A 21,514-nucleotide genomic window follows, 5' to 3' on the forward strand; every position below is an offset into this window, starting at 1 on the left:
AGATGACTGCCCTGTAACCTGTTTTGCTGAATGTTTACTATGAGTTTTTCTACTATCCTCATGAGTGAAACTCTCCAGGAAATTCCTCTGCTTAAAATTAAAATCAAGTGTATCTCAAGAAACTCTACTGTCCCATCTGAAATGCTTCTGTTGTGTGTTGTCTGCAAAGCTGGAGTCTCCCTGTTTTGTTCAGGCTGGTCTCGAACTTCTGGGTTCAAGAAAATCTCCCTCCTCAGCCTCCTGTGTAATAGGTGGATACTATTATGCCAAATTCCAGTCAGCATCCTCTTTTAAATGAAGTTGAAAGAAGAGATGATAAAACTGGCAGTGTTACTGAATGGGAAATAAAGGTGAGAATACACATTGTGAATGAAGACATGGAAGTAACTTCTGCAACACAATTCTGTAAGAGTCTTAATGCTACACTCCTTTGTTTATCAAATGATGTACCTTTATTGTGAGGGAAGAAACTGGGCCGTTCCCTCTGGTATTGAGAGGCAATTTGGAATCTCTGCCATTTCCTGAGTATTTAATGTACTATTTTGTGGATATCTGACAGGCAGAAATGGGATTTAATGATCTCAACTGTCATCCATCTAAAAAAGCTAATTAGCAATTTTAAATAAAATGGCATGTGGCCTTCTACTACTGTCTTTTTGTTTTTTAAGACAGAGTCTTGCTCTATCACCCAGGCTGGAGTGCAGTGGCATGATCTTGGCTCACTGCAACCACTGCCTCCTGGGTTCAAGCGATTCTCCTGCCTCAACCTCCCGGGGAGCTGGGATTACAGGCACACGCCACCACTCTAGGCTAATTTTTTTTTTCTTTTTTGAGATGGAGTCTCACTGTGTTGCCCAGGCTGGAGTGCAGTGGTGCAATCTTGGCTCACTGCAACCTCTGCCTCCCGGGTTTAAGCGATTCTCCTGTCTCAGCATCCTGAGTAGCTGGGATTACAGGTGTGCACCACCACGCCCAGCTAATTTTTGTATTTTTAGTAGAGACAGGGTTTCACCATGTTGGTCAGGCTGGTCTCAAACTCCTGACCTCAGGTGATCTGCCTGCCTCAGTCTCCCATGGAGTCTCATTCTGTCACCCAGGCTGGAATGCAGTGGCGCAATCTTGGCTCACTGCAACCTTTGCCTCCTGGGTTCAAGCAATTCTCCTGCCTCAGCCTCCCGTGTAGCTGGGACTAAAGGCACCCGCCACCACGACTGGTGAATTTTTGTATTTTTAGTAGAGATGGGGTTTCACCATGCTGGTCAGGCTGGTCCACTATGTTGGCCAGGCTGGTTTCAAACTTCTGACCTCAGGTGATCCGCCTGCCTCGGCCTCCCAAAGTGCTGGGATTACAGACGTGAGCCACTGTGCCCAGTCAAAGTCTTATTTATGAACAAAGTTTGTACTATTAAAAAGAAACTAGTCAGGTACGGTGGCTCACGCCTGTAATCCCAGCACTTTGCGGGGCTGAGGTGGGTGGATCGCCTGAGGTCAGGAGTTTGAGACCAGCCTGGCCAACATAGTGAAACCCTGTCTCTACTAAAAATACAAAAAATTAGCTGGGTGTGATGGCGGGCGCCTGTAATCCCAGCTACTAGGGAGGCTGAGGCAGGAGAATTGCTTGAACCTGGGAGGTAGAGGTTATGGTAAACCAAGATCGCACCATTGCACTCCAGCCTGGGCAACAAGAGTGAAACTCCATCTCAAGCAAACAAACAAAGTAGAAAAAAATAAAATTTTCTCTGTCTCATTATCCAAAGATACCTAGTATTAAAATGTCTCACTGCATACATTACTCCTGTTTTTTTTTTTTTTTTCGAGATGGAGCTTCACTCTTGTTGCCCAGGCTGCAGTGCAATGGCGCGATCTCAGCTCATCGCAACCTCCACTTCCCAAGTTCAATTGATTCTCCTGCCTCAGCCTCCCAAGTAGCTGGGATTACAGGTATGCGCCACCACGCCCGGCTAATTTTTTGTATTTTTAATAGAGACAGGCTTTCTCCATGTTGGTCAGGCTGGTCTTGAACTTCCGACCTCAGGTGATCCGCCCGCCTCAGCCTCCCAAAGTGCTGGGATTACATGCATGAGCCACCGCACCCAGCCATACATTACTTTTGTTTTAACACAGCCATCATCAAACTCTATATTAAATACTGAGTTTAGTTGTTTTAATATATTTCAACAATAATCATTTGGCTTTATTATAATGAGTTTTTCATGGTTACAATTCACAGTACTATTCTCCTATAGTTAAGTGTTTTAGTATCTTTTTTTTACGTTATTAATAATGTTGCAATTGGTATTTTGGTACAGAAAGCTTTTATTGTATTTAGAATTATTTCCTTAGGCTAGAGTCCCAGAACAAAGATCAAAAAGTACAAACATTTTTAAGGTTCTTGACACTTTAAAAATGACTTTCCAGCAGGGCACGGTGACTCATGACTATAATCCCAGCACTTTGGGAGTCCAGCAGTTTGAGACCTGCCTGGGCAGCATAGCAAGAACCTGCCTCTCTTATTTAGAAAAAAAGATAAAAAGATTTAAAAAATTAAAAAATTACTTCCCAAAAGCATTTGCTAGTATACATGCCCACCAGCAATATAAGTCTCTGTCTCTCATAATTATTTTTTGAAAAGATCTGCAATTTATTGGGGTGGAAGATTTTTTGGTGTCATATTTTGGGATGGTGTGTCCTGAGCCCCAACGGAACATATTCTGAATCTAAAACCTCAAAACTGGCTAAGACCCAAAATGTTGGTCATTTGCATTTGGCGGATTGAATGAAACAAATCACCTTTCCCCCAACTGACAGTTCCCCAACAGGGATCACCAAAGGCCAGAAAAAGGTCAGGGACCCTGGTAGAAGTCTGGGTACAGTGAGGTCATCACAAATGGCTTTTTTTCTGGGCTCTGTCACAACCTGAGAGAATATTCCTAGGGATGACAGAGTTGGGGAAGGCACATCCAGATTCTGTTTCTTACCCTCTTTCAGGCACTGCAGGTAAGAACTGTGGTTTTGATCGGTAAATGACTTGATGATGAACATCTCCAGTGGAAGTGGGCAGTCTAGGCTGAGGCTCACTAGGGGAGAGAGGCAGGCCTGAGGGAAGGTGAGAGGCACCAATGTCAGCACGACAAGGGATACTGCTGTGTCGTAGCAAGGCTTGCAAGCGCCTCCCACAGCAAAAGCCTTAAGCTGGCAGCATCCAAATGTCAGCATCAAACTTAAGCAAACAGAAAGAGTTATGTAATTCCCTTTAACTAATGTGTATCTACATAGGTATATATATAAAAATGTTAAGAGGGGTTACTTCTGAATTTCTGAGATGACAAGTCATCTTTATATTCTTCTTTACACTTGTATATTATTTGTAAATTTCTAAAATAAACGCCGGGCACGGTGGCTCAAGCCTGTAATCCCAGCACTTTGGGAGGCCGAGACGGGTGGATCACGAGGTCAGGAGATCGAGATCATCCTGGCTAACACGGTGAAACCCCGTCTCTACTAAAAATACAAAAAACTAGCCGGGTGAGTTGGCGGGCGCCTGTAGTCCCAGCTACTCGGGAGGCTGAGGCTGGAGAATGGCGTAAACCCGGGAGGTGGAGCTTGCAGTGAGCTGAGATCCGGCCACTGCACTCCAGCCCAGGCAAAAGAGCGAGACTCTGCCTCAAAAAAAAAAAAAAATAAAATAAAAATAAAATAAAATAAAATAAACAACTGCCATTTTCAAATTGAAAACATCCAGACTTCATAAATCATTGTAAAAATACTTTAAGTGAAAACTCAGTTCGAAGGAAATTCTAGTCAAATATGGCAGATGGAATATCAGAATTTATTTCTTCTTCCTACTTGAAACATCACTAAAGTTAACAAAAGTATTAAAGCAAGCATAAATCCAAAAGACAAAGAAATAGGAGAAAGAAGATGACAATAGCTTGGAGATGTCCACAAAGTAGAGGAAGCCAAAAAGTAAGGGACAGAGAACTAGCACTGCACAGAGAAAGCTGCCACTGGCTAGGCGTGGTGGCTCACGTCTGTAATCCCAGCATTTTGGGAGGCCAAGGCAGATGGATCACAAGGTCAGGAGTTCGAGACCAGCCTAGCCAACATGGTGAAACCCCATCTCTACTAAAAATACAAAAATTAGGTGGGTGTTGTGGCGTGCACCTGTAATCCCAGCTACTTGGGAGGCTGAGGCAGGAGAATTGCTTGAAGCCAGGAGGTGGAGATTGTAGTGAGCCAAGATCGTGCCACTGCACTCCAGCCTGGGCAACAGAGCAAGACTCTGTCTGTGGCGGGGAGTGGCGGGGAAGAGAAAGCTGTTCCTTACAGCTGCTACAGGACCTGGAGGTCAAGGAGTCCAATGGGAAGGAACAGGCACAGGAGAGGGCAGGATAGGGCTCACAGCAGGACTGCTTGTTAGTCTGTTTAGAAGCAGGCTGTGCCCCATAGAACAGTGCCTAACCCATCTAGATGCTTAATAAACATTTGTTAATGAATGGGTGAAAGGGTAAAGGAATGGCCTTCCAGTTGGAACTGAGGCCTCTCTGGTTGCCCTATTAAGAGGGCACATCAGAAGAACCTTTCCACATTGAGACATTGAATCTGTGTCCCCAGGGCCGAGGCCACATTATGGCACTGGCACTCAAGGGCTAAATGCACATGCGTCCATGCTCAGTGCCAGGCCTCCCTTGGTGTGGCTGCTGCTGCTGCCTCCTGCCCTCGGCCCATAGGAAGAGCCCAAGGAAATGGCTGGGACAGAGGGAAGAGGAGCAGCTGGGGCTGGGAAGCAAGGATGAAGCTTGGCTGGCTGCACCTTCAGTGCAGACTTCTGCATGTGACCCTGTTCCTAAGCCCAATTGCACAGGGGCCTTGAGCATCTGTGGACGGGACACCATGGCAGCACTCACACCCGTCTCCTTCCCTGATGAAGGACGGACCTTCCTCTCCCAAGCCAGGCTTCTCTGCCTTCAACGATTCTGGACCAGCACTGCACCAGCCACTTGCCCTGGGGAGGGGATTGTTTCACAGACCCTTGACACCTAACAGCCAGTCCTGCTCCCACCTAGGGGGACCCACATTTATCAAATACTGCCTGTAATTTACACTGGTTGCATTCTCTCTGCCAGCCTGTGAGGAAAAACCATTTTCCCAGTCTGAGGAAATGGAGGCTCCGATAAGCTAAATAACAACCCCCAGTCCGGTCTCTGCACCTGGGCCTGCGAAAGATTCCTCCGAGTTTCCAGATTCCACACTTGCTGACTGTGGCTTCCTCTATGCAGGGCACTGACTAGCCCTGGGGACACTGAAAGGTAAATGGGCCTTGTTTTTTCCTTCCAGGAGTTTGCTTATCTTAGAAGAGATTGGAAAGTAGCCAAGTGGCTACAGAGCACGAGTCAGAATAGGGTCACTGTTGTAGGAGCACAAAGGAGAGAGAGAAATTCAGGTAGGGCTGGCAGGAAGAGTTCAGGGCCGTTTCTAAGGAAGGAGGACTTGTGCTGACTCTTGGGAGAAAGAAGGGCTCTCCAAGCAGTTTGGAAAGGAAGTCCATCCGGTGCGGGGGGACACACATCAGTCGTGGTCAGCTGGGACAAGCTGGAGGGCAGCCTCAGAGGCCGAGGGCCGGTAGGGCAGGGGCTGAACCTTAGGCAGCTTCCCTGGCAGCACTTGTAGGGCAGCTTCTAGGAGGCAGAGTCTGGGTGGGAACACCTGGGGATGAGAAGGTATTGGAGCAGAAACCAGAGCTGGCAGTGGGAACAGAGAGGAAGACCAATAGGAAGGACACTGCTGAGGGAGAGACAGAGGACTGTGGACAGGGAGAGGGCAGGGGAGGGAGGCCCAAAGGAGACCCTGCCCTCAGACCACCAGGAGACAAGAGGCACCCTATCCTCTTCTGTAGTGGGTGGGTTTTAAAGCTCTCTGTGTTGATTTCCTATTCAAAAGTCCTTTTAAAAACTAGATTATAATCCCAGCACTTTGGGAGGCCGACGTGGGTGCATCACCTGAGGTCGGGAGTTCGAGACTGGAGAAACCCTGTCTCTACAAAAAATACAAAATTAGCCGGGCGTGGTGGCACATGCCTGTACTTCAGCTACTCGGGAGGCTGAGGCAGGAGAATTGCAGAGGCAGGCAGAGGTTGCAGTGAGCCGAGATTGTACCATTGCACTCCAGTCTTGGCAACAAGAGCAAAACTCCGTTTCAAAAAAAAAAGAAAAAATAGACCAATGAGGCTGGGTTCGGTGGCTCACGCCTGTAATCCCAGCACTTTGGGAGGCTGAGCCGGATGGATCACGTGAGATCAGGAGTTCGAGACTACCCTGGTCAACATGGACAAAACCCGTCTCTACTAAAACTACAAAAACCAGCCGAGCATGGTGGCACGTGCCTGTGGTCCCAGCTACTTGGGAGGCTGAGGCAGGAGAATCACTTGAACCCGGGAGATGGAGGTTGCCGTGAGCCAAGATTGTGCCACTGCATTCCAGCCTGGGCAACAGAGTGAGACTCAGTCTTTAAAAAGAGAAAAGAAAAGAAACAACAACAAAAAAAACCACTCTCACTGCAGAAAGGAAAATGGGTTGAAAGGGACCAAAGGCCAGTTAAGTGTCTTTTACAGTAATTTAGGTGGGAGGCTTTGAGAGGGAGTTAGAAAACCTCTGGTCAACATTTATATCAGTAGACAAAGGGGCTGCTGGAAGAGGGATAAGAAAGAAGAATTTACCTTTGCATGTGCTGAGTGCACAGAGGAACTGTGAACTTGACCAGGGCTGGGCTGAGTGAGTCACAGAGCCTCGCAAAGACCTGCTCCTGACTGTGCTTGGGGACCGGGGATCCCACCAATGGGAACAGGTGGGAACAAAGACAAGAGTCAGTTCTGTAACCAACCAAGAGGTTCACCTTGCCCGCTGCCTAGACAGAGCCGATTCATCAAGACAGGGGAATTGCAATGGAGAAAGAGTAATTTACCCAGAGCTGGCTGCACGGGAGACTGGAGCTTTATTATTACTCAAATCAGCCTCTCCAAGCATTTGGGGAGCAGAGCTTTTAAAGATAATTTGGTGGGTGAGGGGAAGCCAGTGAGCCAAGAGTGCTGATTGGTCAGGTCAGAGAAGAAATCATAGGGAGTCGAAGCTGTCTTGCGCTGAGTCAGTTCATGGGTGGGGGCCACCAGATCACATGAGCCAGTTTATTGATCTGGGTGGAGCCAGCTGATCCATCAAGTGCAGGGTCTGAAGAATAGCTCAGGCACTGATCTTAGGAGCAGTGTAGGGAGAGTCGGAATCTTTTTTTTTGTCTTTTTTTTTTTTGTTTGTTTGTTTTTTTCCTTTTTGTGGAGAACGGGGTCTCGCAGTATTACCCAGGCAGGTCTCGAACTCCTGGGCTCAAGCTATCCTCCCGCCTCTGCCTCCCTGAGAGCTGGGATTACAGGCGTGAGCCACCGCGCCCGGCGAGAGTCGGAATCTTGTAGCCTCCAGCTGCATGACTCCTAAACCATATTTTCTAATCTTGTAGCTAGTGTTAGTACTACAAAGGCAATCTAGTCCTCAGGCAAGAAGGAGGTCTGCTTGGGAAAGAGCTGTTACTATCTTTGTTTAAACTATAAACTAAGTTTCTCCCAAAGTTAGTTTAGCCTATGTCCAGGAAAGAATAAGGATAGCTTAGAGGTTACAAGCAAGATGGAGTCGGTTAAGTTAGATCTCTTTCATTGTCTCAGTCAGAATTTTGCAAAGGCGGTTTCAGTTCTTATCTCCTTGGCTGAGACCAGGAAATCAATTATCACAGGAATGTAGTTGTAAGCAGTGGCTGGTTGTCTTTTGAAATAATACCATGTCACAACAGCATTCAACTATTATTAATTTACAGAGCAACTAATCTTGATGGGCAGATATGGGTATGGGTGCGGGTGAGACACTTACCCTTCCTTCCAGTTGCTCATAGTTTAGTAAGAGACAGAGTCTTGCTCTTGTCTCTTGTCGCCCAGGCTGGAGTGCAATGGTACGATCTTGGCTCTCTGCAAGCTCCACCTCCTGGGTTCAAGTGATTCTCCTGCCTCAGCCTCCTGAGTAGCTGGGATTACAGGCGCCCACCACCACGCCCGGCTAATTTTTGTATTTTTTTTTAATAGAGACGGGGTTTTATCATGTTGGCCAGTCTAGTCTTGAACTCCTGACCTCATGATCTGCCTGCCTTGGTCTCCCAAAGTGCTGGGATTACAGGCGTGAGCCACCGCACCCAGCCCTGACTGTGGTTTCTAACACTGTCTCTACAGGAAGCTGTCTTTCTAACAGTCTCTCAGATCTTTTTTTTTGTTTGTTTGTTTGTTTTGAGACGGAGTCTCGCTCTGTCGCCCAGGCTGGAGTGCAGTGGCCGGAGCTCAGCTCCCTGCAAGCTCCGCCTCCCAGGTTTACGCCATTCTCCTGCCTCAGCCTCCCGAGTAGCTGGGACTACAGGCGCCCACCACCTCACCCGGCTAGTTTTTTGCATTTTTTTTTTTCAGTAGAGACAGGGTTTCACCGTATTAGCCAGGATGGTCTCGATCTCCTGACCTCATGATCCTCCCCTCCCAAAATGCTGGGATTACAGGCTTGAGCCACCGCGCCCAGCCGTCTCTCAGATCTTAACCTATTTATTTGTATCCTCTTGCTAGTGGGCCCAGTACCTGCGACAGGGCAGCTGTGTAACAGCATTACCACAACTCCATTGTACAAGTTGAAGTTCATCGCATTAACTTTGCAAGGATTAATTAATATAGTGTCTCTCTTCCAGGATTCCTATAGGACATGCTGCTAAGGGCTCAGGCCAGGAGTGGGCTCCATCCTCCGCTGTTTTCCAGAAGCCACAGAAGCAACTGTTTTCACCCCCATACTCAGAGCGAATGAAATGGGGGTTGCTGGAAGAAAGTCCTTCACGACGACAGAGTGGTTATCAAAATATGCCAATCAGCCACACAGCTCCCAGCTCACCAGATTTGTCAAAGGGCCAATCAGCATGAAGGGTTCTTGTGGAGAAAAATGCTCATTTATTGGGAGACAGAAAGGAGAGGTTTGGCTGAAACCACTTTGCCTTCACCAGCAACTTTTTAATCCCTTTGTCTGGTGCATGAAATCAGTTCCCGGAACACAGAGGTTATTCATAACTGTGGGACCTTTTCCCAGTCTCCAGATCAATTGGCAGAAGCCTCTGGTTATTTCCTTCTGGATGCTTCTATTATTTGGAGCTGGGAAGTTACCTCCTCCTCAAAACCCGTACAGATTTTCACCCGGCTTGGGAATTAGCAGTCACCCACCAGCCCCCAGCCTTGCCTCCTCTCCACCCTTCCCTGGCTGGGCTGGCTCTGTGCAAGGCTGGTGTCTTTGCTTGCGCCGAGAGACTACGTGCTGTCCGGTGGAGTCCAGCACGTACCTCTCCTCCCACTGGTTCCTCACTGCCAGGTGCGGTCCAGGGCGTTGATCTGGATCCATGGAGCTAGCCTGATTTAGAATGAGTCACTTTGAGCTGGCTCCACTCCTCATGCTCGGCAAAGGCCCCAGCATCAGCTGCCGGGCAGGTGCTGAGCAAGACCGAGGTCTTAACTCGGGAACACTGGGGTGGACACTTGTCCAGGAGGAGCTGCCATGATCGGCAGGACTCAGCAGAGAGAGTGTCTTCCATGTAGGGCTTCCCCCGTCTCTTCCTCTTTCTTCCTGCCTGCGGGGACCAAGCCGTGTGCCTGCGGCTTTTCCAGGATCTCAGTGCAGGAAACGTTGCAGCTCCTCTGACTCTCATCTGCTGTCTCAGCTCCAGGTCGCCCCTTGCCTGCTGGCCGCATCACAAGGGATGGCCCTCAGCACCCAAACCCAGACAGGCACAGTGGGCTGGACAAATTTGAGTCATACTGGCTAAACACCGTTAGCTCACCTGTGAAATGAAAGCAAGAGCCTACGCCTTGCGAGGCCAGGGGAGGTGGGGGCAAAGCACCTCCCATGCGGGCACAGCGGGCCTCTACTGAGGGCTTGATCATTAGGAGCATTGTCACCTCCGAGAGATGACCTCATCTCTCCCCACAAACCTGCTCACCCGGTCTGCTTCCTGTCTGGGTGGGTGGCATCATCACTCTTAGTCACTCAGACTGAACAAAGCAGCTCTCTTCTGGCTCATCTTGCACTGGCCTATTTGTGTGTGTGTGTGTGTGTGTGCGTGCGTGTGTGTGGTAAATATGCCTAAAATATATCTTTTTGAGACAGGGTCTCACTCTGTTGCCAACACTGGAGTACGGTGGAACCATCTCGGCTCACTGCAGCCTCCACCTCCCGGACTCAAACCATTCTCCGACCTCAGCCTCTGAAGTAGCTGGGACTACAGGTGCGTGCCAGCATGCCCAGCTAATTTTTGTATTTTTTTTTTTTTGTAGAGACAGGGTTTCACTGTGTTACCCAAGCTGGTTTTTGTTGTTGTTGTTGTTGTTGTTGTTTGGAGACGGAGCTTTGCTTTTTCGCCCAGGCTAGAGTGAAATGGCGCTATCTTGCCTCACTGCAACCTCCGCCTCCTGGGTCCAAGTGATTCTCCTGCCTCAGCTTCCTGAGTAGCTGGAATTACAGGTGCCCACCACCACCCTCGGCTAATTTTGTATTTTTAGTAGAGTTGGGGTTTCACCATGTTGGCCAGGGAGGTGAACCTCAGGTGATCCACCTGCCTCAGCCTCCCAAAGTGCTGGGATGACAGGCATGAGCCACTGTGCCTGGCCCCAGGCTGGTTTTGAACTCCTAAGCTCAAGCTACCCGCCTGCCTCAGCCTCCCAACATGCAGGGATTACAGGCGTGAGCCACTGCATCTGGCCTGACAGTGCTTTTATTCAAACACAATTGGGTTTTAATTCAGCCTCCTGAATAGGTAGGGCTATGGGCACATGCTAACAGACCTGGCTTCTGGCAGATTCTTATAAACATACCAGCCAGGCGCGGTGGCTCACGCCTATAATCCCAGCACTTTGGGAGGCCAAAGCAGGAGGATCACCTGAGTTAGGGAGTTCAAGACCAGCCTGACCAACATGGAGAAACCCTGTCTCTATTAAAAATACAAAATTAATCAGGCATGGTGGCACATGCCTGTAATCCCAGCTACTCGGGAGACTGAGGCAGGAGAATCGCTTGAACCCGCGAGGCAGAGGCTACGGTGAGCCGAGATGGCACCACTGCACTCCAGCCTGGGCAACAAGAGCGAAATTCCATCTTAAAGAAAAAAAATGTAAACATACCTATGACCCAGCATTTCCCTCCTGAGTATCTACTCACAGAAATGGAAACATTCACAAAAAGACTTGTACTTGTTTTTCACAAAAGTGTTATCTATAATAGCCAACCACTGGAAACACTCCAAATGCCCATCGATTGGTGAACAAATTGTAAGAATCGATACAGTGAAACACTGCTTAGAAATGTTAAAAAACGAATTACTGATACACATGACACAGATGAATCACTAAAGCATTATGCTAAATGACAGAAACTAGACACAGAACACCACATACGGTATTTACAAGAAAGAACAGAAAGGCAGAACCATTGTTTCAGGAAGCCGATCAGTGGCTACCTGTAGCTGGGAATGGGGGAAGGGGCTTGACTGCAAAGGGGGAAGAGTGATGGTTGGAGTAATGGTGGTTTTTACAACTGTATGGGTTTGTTGAAACCCACTGAATATTTTATTTAAAATTGGTAAACTTTACTGTTTGTAAATTATACTTAAATAAAGTTGATTTAAAAAATAAATAGGCTGGGCGTGGTGGCTCACTCCTGTAATCCCAGCACTTTGGGAGGCCAAGGCGGGCACTTGAGGTCAGGAGTTTGAGACCAGCCTGGCCAACATGGCAAAACCCCATCTCTACTAAAAGTACAAAAATTAGCCGGGCATGGTGGCGGGTGCCTGTAATCCCAGCTATTCGGGAAGCTGAGGCTGGAATTGCTTGAACCCGGGAGGCGGAGCTTGCAGTGAGCAGAGATTACGCCACTGCACTCCAGCCTGGGCCACAGAGCAAGACTCCATCTCAAAAAAAACAAAAAACAAAAAGTAAATAAAGCCATATAATAATGAAAAAAACCCCACCGGCTGGAAAAAGATTAAAGAAATTATAGAGAACTGGACAGTGTGGAGGCTTAAGACAGGGTGCTCTGCAGGAATCAACTTCCATCCAACCAGGGGCTGTGTTTGGTGCAGGAGAGGTAGCCTGGCGGATTGTTCTTAGGCTGAGGTTCTCAAACTTTGGTTGCCACCAGGACAGCTTGGGAACTTGGGAACAAACAAAGGCCCAGGCCCTATCCTGCTGCCAGGAGCCTGGGCCTCTGTGTTCTTGTCAGGCTCTTTGAAAACTCAAAAGATCTAAACTAAGTTTTGAAACAAATCCACAAGTGGGTTTCTCCTCCACAGGGTAAGATTTTCTCCACATGTTTTGACTTGGGTGCATGGGCGTTGCCTCCCCTGCCTGTGGCCTTCAAAAGACCATGGGTGCGAAGTCCAAGTTCTGATTCTTCTGCCTGTGATTCTCTGTCAAATGAAGGGCCAAAATTAAAACTACAATGAGATATCACTAAACACCCACTAGAGTGGCTAAAATTTAAAATTCTGACTGTATAAAATATTGGCAAGGATGCAGAGCAACTGGGACTCCCATACATTGCTGTTGGAAATAGTTTGGCAGGTTCCTATAAAGTTAGAATAAATTTATCATATAACTCAGCCTGTACGTATTTATCCAAGAGAAATAAAAACATATGTTCATTCAAAGCCTTGTATATGAATATTTATAAGTGCTTTATTAATGATAGCATAAAACTGGAAGCAATTAAAATGTCTATCAGCTGGTGAATGGACCAACAAACTGTGCTTCATTCACCCAGCAATAAAAAGAACTACTGATACATGGATGATGGTCTGTGAAACAGAGAAGAATGAGTCCATGCTGTATGATTCCATTCATATGACATTACAGAAGAGTTCAGCCAGGCGTGGTGGCAGGTGCCTGTAGTCCCAGCTCCTTGCGGGGCTGAGGCAGGAGAATCATTTGAACCCAGGAGGTTGCAGTGAGCTGAGATCATGCCACTGCACTCCAGCCTGGGTGGCAGAGCGAGACTCCGTCTCAAGAAAAAAAAAAAGAAAAAAGAAAAAAAAAGAAAGAAAAAGAAATTATAGAAAAGACAAACTATAGTGTCAGAAATGAGATCAGTGGTAGCTTGGAACCAGGGGTTGTGGGAGGAGATTGACGGCAAAGGAGCATGAGGGAACTTTGGGGTGATGGAAATATTCTGCATTTTGATTGTGGGGCTAGTTGCACAAGTGTATGTATTTGTCAAAACTCATTCAACAGCTGGTCATGGTGGGCTCACACCTGTAATCTCAGTGCTTTGGGAGGCTGAGGTGCAATAAACTGACATTAAAGTGTGTTTTGGACCAGGCGCCATGGCTCACGCCTGTAATCCAAGCACTTTGGGAGGCCAAGGTGGGCAGATCACCTAGGTCAGGAATTCGAGACCAGCCTGGCCAATGTGGTGAAACCCCGTCTCTACTAAAAGTACAAAAGTTAGCCGGGCATGGTGGCAAGCGCCTGTAGTCCCAGCTACTTGGGAGGCTGAGGGAGAATTGCTTGAACTGGAGAGGCAGAGGTTGCAGTGAGCTGAGATCACGCCATTGCACTCCAGCCTGGCAACAGAGCAAGACTTCATCTCAAAAAAAAAAAAAAAAAAAAAGTTTGTTTTGTTTTTAAGGCCTACTTCAATGCAAGCAGAACAAATTTTTAATCTCTGCAAACATGGCTTTTGAAAGGAAAAAATAAAGAAAAACTCTGCCACTGGGCTTGTGTTACCTGCTTAAAGCATCTGGTGGCTGAATGAAGGTCATTGTATCACCAGAGAAAGCCCTCACTTCCTGACACATGTAGCATCTGTGAGGAACAATTAATTGCAACCCTACACCCCCCACACAAGGGATTTTTATGGTCTCCCAACCCCAGGTTGTTAAAATGAAGGGTCAACATCCCTGCTGGTGAGTGGGAAATTCTTCACTGACACATACCTGCCTGGTGATTTGTTGGCCATTTTTCCATTTAGCAGGCAGCAGTGGGTAACCTTTAACCAGGAAAAGAGAGGCTAAATTATGCAAGACATTTACAATGTAAAGGGTAGAAACTTCCCTCTGGTCACACTGGGGGTGGCAAGAGTATGTATGAACTTCTTTCCATTTTACCAGCAAAACAGGTGCCAAACATCCCCCATGGACTTCTGAGAGCCTCTGCTCTCAGCTTGCTGAGACTTTTGGAAACTGTTTGAAGGCTTCCAAACACCTGCTAACAGGAAGACAAAAGAGTGAGGTTTCTATTTTCTGACTTCATCAGGATGATAGGAATGTTCTTGAGTCCACTGCAGCCCCTCGCTGTGACCACATCAGCAGGGCGGGAGCAGGGACGGCGCTGGCAGCGGGCCTCTTCCCACCACTGCTCTTGAGCCCATCTCTGACTGCATCATTCCCAGCTATTTGTTATAAGTCTTTCCTCTTAAACCTACAATTGTTTCAAATCTGCCAGTTTATCTTTTTTTTTTCTGTTTTCTTTCCTTTTTATTTTATTCATTCAAATATTTATTGAGCAGCTAAGGAGGTACAAAGGCGATTTAAAACATGGCCAGAGGTGAGGCAAATGCACAAGTAATAGAAAGCAAAGGGCAGGGTTCACTGAATCACAGCAGTCAGAAGAAAGTGCTTTAGGGAACCAAGAGTGAGATTGTTTCCAGACTGAAGAGGCATGGGTGGCAAAGCAAGAAAGGGGATTGAGATAAATAGAAGACTTCAGTCTGGATTGTTGATGACACTCAGTATGGACTATATTTGTCTCCCCTTTTCCCTTCTCCCCATCTTTGGGCTTAATTTACCAGTAGTGCCAAGGACTGTTCAATGCACTTTTTTCTATACTTGCTTCCATTTTTGCTTTAATGTCTTCTCAGAACTAGGTCCTTTTGGCGTTTTATGAGTTTTTTCCTGTTTTTTTGAAGGATTCTTGTCCTTTTGATCTTGGTGTTGATGATGGTTTTGAGTCTTTTCCATACTGATTTGACTTTTGTGCATTTTTGGCTGGAGTATCTCATATAGATTTCTTCACTGGCGCTTTTTCTTCAGCTTCCTCATCATCAAAATCATCATCATCTTCTTCATCAGCAGCAAGTTTTACTTTTTTCTGTGAAACCTCCAGGGGCAGACCACTTTCCAGATATACTTAAGAGTTTCACATCCTCCTCCTCTTCATCTTCTGACTCTGCATCTTCCTCCACAGCTACTAAGTGCTGTCCACTAATATGCACTGGCCCTGAGCCACGCTTCAACCCTAACACCACTGGTGGTGTTATTTCAAAGCCCCCAAGAGAAACTGATGGCTGTACAGACATTTTTAAAGTTGCCAGTGTTACTTTAATTGGACTGCCTTTGTAATTCATTCCCTCTGCTTCAACAATGGGCAATTCATCCTTTGCACCAGCCCCTAAACTGATGGTTCTTAAAGATAACTGGTGCTCACTGTCATCGTTATCCACCTTAAAGTGATCATCTTTGTCGGCCTTTAGTTCACAACCGAAAAGACAGTTCTGGGGCCTCAGAGGGCTCATGTCTATGTCCATCGAATCTTCCATCGGGTGGCGGTGTGCACTTAGGCGGGAGAGAAGGCGGACAGAGAGAAACAACCACTGCTCGAGAGAACAGCCACGCAGGATGAAATCACACCAGGTTTTTGGGTTTTTTTTGAGATAGTGTTTTGCTCTTGTTGCCCAGGCTGGAGTGCAATGGCATGATCTCAGCTCACCGCAACCTCCACCTCCCGGATTCAAACAATTCTCCTGCCTCAGCCTCCTGAATAGCTGGGATTACAGGCTTGCGCCACCACACCCAGCTAATTTTGTATTTTTAGTAGGGACAGGGTTTCGCCATGTTGGTCAGGCTGGCCTTGAACTCCCGACCTAGGTAATCCGCCGCTTCAGCCTCCCAAAGTGCTGGGATTACAGGAGTGAGCCACAGCGCCCAGCCTCCTTTTCTTTTTTTTTAATTTTATTTATTTATTTTTTAAACAGAGTCTCGCTATATTGCCCAGCCTGGTCTCAAACTCCTGGACTCAAGCAATACTCCCACATCCCAAATAGTTAGGACTACAGGTGTGTGCCACTATGCCCAGCAAATCAGCCAATTACTAATAATAAAAACAATCTGTTGCCTGTATTAGGATGTTTTTGTTTGCCTGTGACAGAAATCTAACTCAAACTGGTTTCGGGGTATAAAAGAAAATTATTAGCACACCTTACTAAAAAGTCTAGGGGAGGTCATGCATGGCTGGATTGAGGGACGCAGACAAGGGCGTTAGGAAACCATCTCCTTCTATCTCTTGATTTGGCTTTCTCTGGGGCTGGTTTTACTCTTGGGCTGGAGCTCCCTGTGGTGATAAAAGGGCCACCAACTGCTCCTCCAGTTTAGAGACACTGTGGGAAGTGTGCCTATCCCAACAGTTCTAGCAAGAGTCCTACGGAGGACTCTCATTTACTCAAACTTTATGACATGTCTGTCCCTGTGGCCTGGGCCTTGTTGCCACCAGCAGGACCTCTTGCTGGAGTCACTCACATGGGTTGATTTACAAGGGAGACTTGCATGGGTTGACTAGAGTGGGGAGAGGTGGTGAATTCAAAGAAAATTGGGAGGCGAACGCGCAAGGCCAACGAGGCTGGGAACCAGAAACAGCAGATGTCTGCCACAGTCCTCCTGTGTTTCTGAGGCGTTTCCTAGCATAGTATGCCGAATCTTCGGTCTTCCCTATCCCCCACAGTGGCATCAGATAATTTCCTCCTTTCCAATGAATGAACTCATTGGGCACTTCTCTTACATACGCCCACATCTGAACTATTCACTCCCTTGGCACTTTCTGGGTACCTGTTCTGTGCAGTTCTGTGCAGAATTGCCAAGTATGGGGGAGTAGGTGGGGGTGGGCACAAGGTTGAACGGGACAGTCTGAGGGAGACAGACGGTACACAATTACAGTGGGGTCTGTCCCTCTGACTCTTCGAGTTTGTGCCCACCTTCCTGTGTTCCTAGTATTTGTACCTCAGAAATGCTCTCTGATGTTAGACACTGATCTGTGACAGGTAGGCAGATCAGTCAAGGTGGTGGAGGAGCGTGGTTGTGGGAGGTGCATTGCCTGTGGCTATTTACTCTGCCAGAGAGGAGGCACTGATTGCTGTGGTCAGCACAGTCTTGGAGCTATCCCTCACCAGGGCAGGCTGGGGGTCGCATCAGAACTTCTTTTCCAGTGAGGATTTGTGGGGCTCAAATTAACTCTAGAAGTTAGGGCAAAGGACCTTGACTGGCAAATTCAGTGCCTTCTCTCCCTGATACAAGTGCCTAGGCTCAGAGGGGGAAGGGGGCTACACCATGGCACCCCAGCAGGGCCGGAAGACAATCTCCACCCCTGACTTCTGCCTTGTGTCTCCTGCCTTCCCCACTACTGCGGCTGGGGCTTTATGGAATGTAGTTAATTTCATTTCCTGGGAGGCAAAAAAATTAATCCAGTAAGAGAAGAAATAAAAGGCAATGCCTCTGATTTCCAGAGTGCCATTTCCAAAAGAGGAAAATGAGTTCTGGAGAAAGATTTTCATTGAATGAATGGGGGAAGTACGAAAATAAGTAGCTAATACTGGTAGAAAAACATGACGTACTGGGGACTAAAAGAGATACAGGTGAGCATAGCAACCGTGGGGCACCTACAGCAGCATAGATAGGGCCATGGACAGCTTGCATGTGGCCAGCATCATAATTCATCAAATCCAAGATGCTTGTGGATGTAAGACACTCCACAATTTATGTACCATTAAGAAAGAAAGAAAACACGGCCAATTATAGTCTGATATGCCACAGGTGAATTTCTGTGGCCAAATCTATGGCCTGTAGAGGTAGATGTAAAATCTGTACCCCGGCTGGGTGCAGTGGCTCACGCCTGTAATCCCAGCACTTTGGGAGGCCAAGACAGGTGGATCACCTGAGGTCGGGAGTTCGAGACTAGCCTGGCCAACATGGTGAAACCCCATCTCTACAAAAATACAAACATTAGCCGACATGATGGCAGATGCCTGTAATCCCAGCTACTCGGGAGGCTGAGGTGGGAGAATCGCTTGAACCCGGGAGGCAGAAGTTGCAGTGAGCCAAGATTGCGACACTGCACTCCAGCCTGGGCAACAGAGTGAAAAAAAAAAAAAAAATCTACGTTCCTTGCTCCCAATCCCACTAAGTGTGAGTAAAAAGGATAAGAACCACGGACAGGACTGATCTGGGATGCACGGTTACGGACAGGCAAGGACTCAACTAGGAGGAATCATTTACCTTACACCAGTTTGGATGCTAAGCTTCAAAGGAGATGTTTGAGGCAAGCTCCCTAACAAAAGTATGATCTTCTAGGAACTGGGGTCTTTGTTGCCCTGTTTCTTCCAAAGGGATCCTCTCATTCTTAACCTGTCCATGAATGTCTCAGATATATAATTATTGATTAGAAGAGTATTTTTCAGACCAATAAGCAGCACAAAAAATGTCTGGAAAAAGAAAACTACCCTACAGTACAGTTTCACGTTTTTCCTTCCTTCCTTCCTTCCTTCCTTCCTTCCTTCCTTCCTTCCTTCCTTCCCTCCCTCCCTCCCTCCCTCCCTCCCTCTCTTTCTTTCTTTTGAGACAGAGTCTCACTCTGTCACCCAGGCTGGAGTGCAGTGGCGCAATCTTGGCTCACTGCAACCTCAGCCTCCCGGGTTCGAGCGATTCTCCTACCTCAGCCTCCCGAGTAGCTGGGACTACAGGCACCCGCGACCACGCCCGGCTAATCTTTTTTGTATTTTTAGTAGACATGGGGTTTCACCGTGTTAGCCAGGATGGTCTCCATCTCCTGACCACTTGATCCGCCTGCCTTGGCCTCCCAAAGTGCTGGGACTACGAGCGTGAGCCACCGCACCCGGCCATTCAGTTTCACATTTTTCTAAAGCAGAGCAAAAGATGAAGAAAATGGATTTGTAACTTCCAGAAGCTGGTGAAAACATTTTGCTCTAAAAAGAAATAAAAATGCATAAGGAGAAAGGGACACAGCCCTTGGAACCAGGCTGACTTGGGTTTCAATTGACTCCAATCAAGAGGCCTCAGGTGGAATTAATGTCCCAGAAATGATGAGGGCAGTCATAGTTTCAAGAACAGCTGGGGGGCTCCATGCTTCCTACCCTCGCTCTTCGATGTGGGAGGTGCCATGTTACCTCTGATGAGGGAGGGGCCTGCTTTAGCGTTATTTGACTCGTCCTTCATTGTTTAATTTGAAATGTAATAGCTTGTATAAACGGAAAGGATAGGCCAGGCTCTGTGGCTCATGCCTGTAATCCCAGCACTCTGGGAGGCTGAGGCGGGCGGACTTGAGGTCAGGAGTTCGAGACCAGCCTGCTCAACATGGTGAAATCCCCGTCTCTACTAAAAATACAAAAATTAACTGGGCGTGGTGAGCGCCTGTAATCCCAGCTACTCAGGAGGCTGAGGCACGAGAATTGGTTGAACCCAAGAGACGGAGGTTGCAGTGAGTCACTTCAGCCTGGGCAATGGCGCAAGACTCAGCCTCAAAAAATAAAAATAAAAATGAAACCCCAAAAACTAAAAGGATTATACAATTTCAAGGCTGGAAACTTGCTTAGCTCTCCTATTGCAAGGTCATTGCCAGATTGCTCAATCCAATTGTCCATTTTCAGACGGCATCTTAACATGTCTAGCAACATGGGGCCCAGCTGATCACTTTCTGCCCCTGGGCATCACCCTCTTCACTTGACTTCCGGGACACAGTGCACTGGCGTTTTCCTCACCTCGCTATTTCTGCTGCTCCGTGTCGCCTGCTGGTTCCCGCCCATTGTCCTGGCCTCTAGACATGAGAGGGCTTCAGGGCCCTTGCTCCTTTACGATCTCATCAGGTCACATGGCTCTCTCGTGAACGGATGTCTCCAGCTCAGAACTCTCCTGTGAACCACAGGCTTCTCTTCAGCTGCACACTCTGTCTTACCCCATAACTATCAGGAGCATCAAACTTACCATCTTTAAAGTGTAACTTCTGATCTCTACTCTTCCTTCAAACATCTTCCCACAGCCTTCCTCATCTCAGCCAAGGCAGCTCCCTTCTTCCGGTTGCTCAGGTCAAAGTCCTCAGTGTCAAACTTGACTCTTCTTTTTCCCTCTCACATTCATATCAAAATCATCAGCTACACCTGTCAGCCACTTTTTTTGTTGTTGTTGTTGAGTCAGAGGCATCTCTCTCTGTCATCCAGGCTGGAGCGCAGTGGTGTGATCTCAGCTCACTGCAGCTTCGACCTCCCAGGCTCAAGTTATCCTCCGGCCTTACCCTCCCAAGTATCTGGGACTATAGGCATGTGCCACCATGCCCAGCTAATTTTTTGTTTTTTGTAAAGATGGGGTCCTCTATGTTGCCCAGGCTGGTCTCAAACTCCTGGGCACAAGAGATCCATCCACCTCCACCTCCCAAAGTGCTGGGATTAAAGGGGTGAGCTACCACGCCCGGCCTACTTTCAACATTTATCCAGAATGTAAACACTTTTCACTTTCCTTGATATCACCAGGTCCAACCTGCCACGGACGCCCATCTGGATTCCTGCAATAGCATCAACCTCCTCTGTGTCCTTACAGTCTATTCTCAGTGCTGCAGTATTGAGCATTGATCCCTTAAACCATAAACCCACTGATGCTCCTGACTCACTCAGAGCCAAAGCCAATGGTTTACAGTGACCTCCATGGTCTTGACGCACCTGTCTACTTTCCTTCTCTACTTCCCCCTTGGCAACTCTGTTCCAGCTACACTGGTGCCCTTGCTGTTTCTAAAATAACCATGCCTGTAGTCTGAGCTACTCAAGAGGCCGAGGCGGGAGGAACGCCTGAGCCCAGGAATTCCAGGCTGTGGTGAGCTACAATCATGCCACTGCATTCCCACCTGGATGACAGAAAAGTAAAAATTATAAAATAACCCAGCTTGGTTGGCCTCTGGGCCTTTGCACTTGCTGTTCCCTCTGCCTTAAAAGCTTTTCCTCCAAGATCTCTGCATGGCTCCCTCACTTCCTCACGGGGGTCTCCACTCAAATGTCATGTTCAGTATGAGGCCTTTCAGTGATCTCCCACTGAAAATGGCAGTCCCACTTCCACCTCTAGAAGTCCCTAAGCCCATTTCTTGTTTTATTTTTCTCCACAGTACTTACCATTTGTGTCACATAATGTATTTCTTTACTTTTTTTCTTTTTTTTTTTTGAGATGGAGTCTCCCTCTGTCACCCAGGCTGGAGTGCAATGGCATGATCTCTACTCACTACAACCTCTGCCTCCCGGGTTCCAGCAATTCTCCTGCCTCAGCCTCCCAAGTAGCTGGGATTACAGGTTCCCAACCACTACACCTGGCTAACTTTTTTTTGTATTTTTAGTAGAGACGGGGTTTCACCATGTTGGCCAGGCTGATCTCGAAC

The 21,514-nt window shown here is 47.5% G+C and overlaps 1 pseudogene; it reads right to left on the bottom strand.

Moving 5' to 3' along the window:
- Positions 1–13,904: 13,904 nt before the first annotated feature.
- LOC111521670 lies at positions 13,905–15,775 on the bottom strand (annotated as a pseudogene).
- Positions 15,776–21,514: the final 5,739 nt, after the last annotated feature.

Source organism: Piliocolobus tephrosceles, chromosome 11 (genome assembly GCF_002776525.5).
Source record: "Piliocolobus tephrosceles isolate RC106 chromosome 11, ASM277652v3, whole genome shotgun sequence".
Taxonomy (NCBI): domain Eukaryota; kingdom Metazoa; phylum Chordata; class Mammalia; order Primates; family Cercopithecidae; genus Piliocolobus; species Piliocolobus tephrosceles.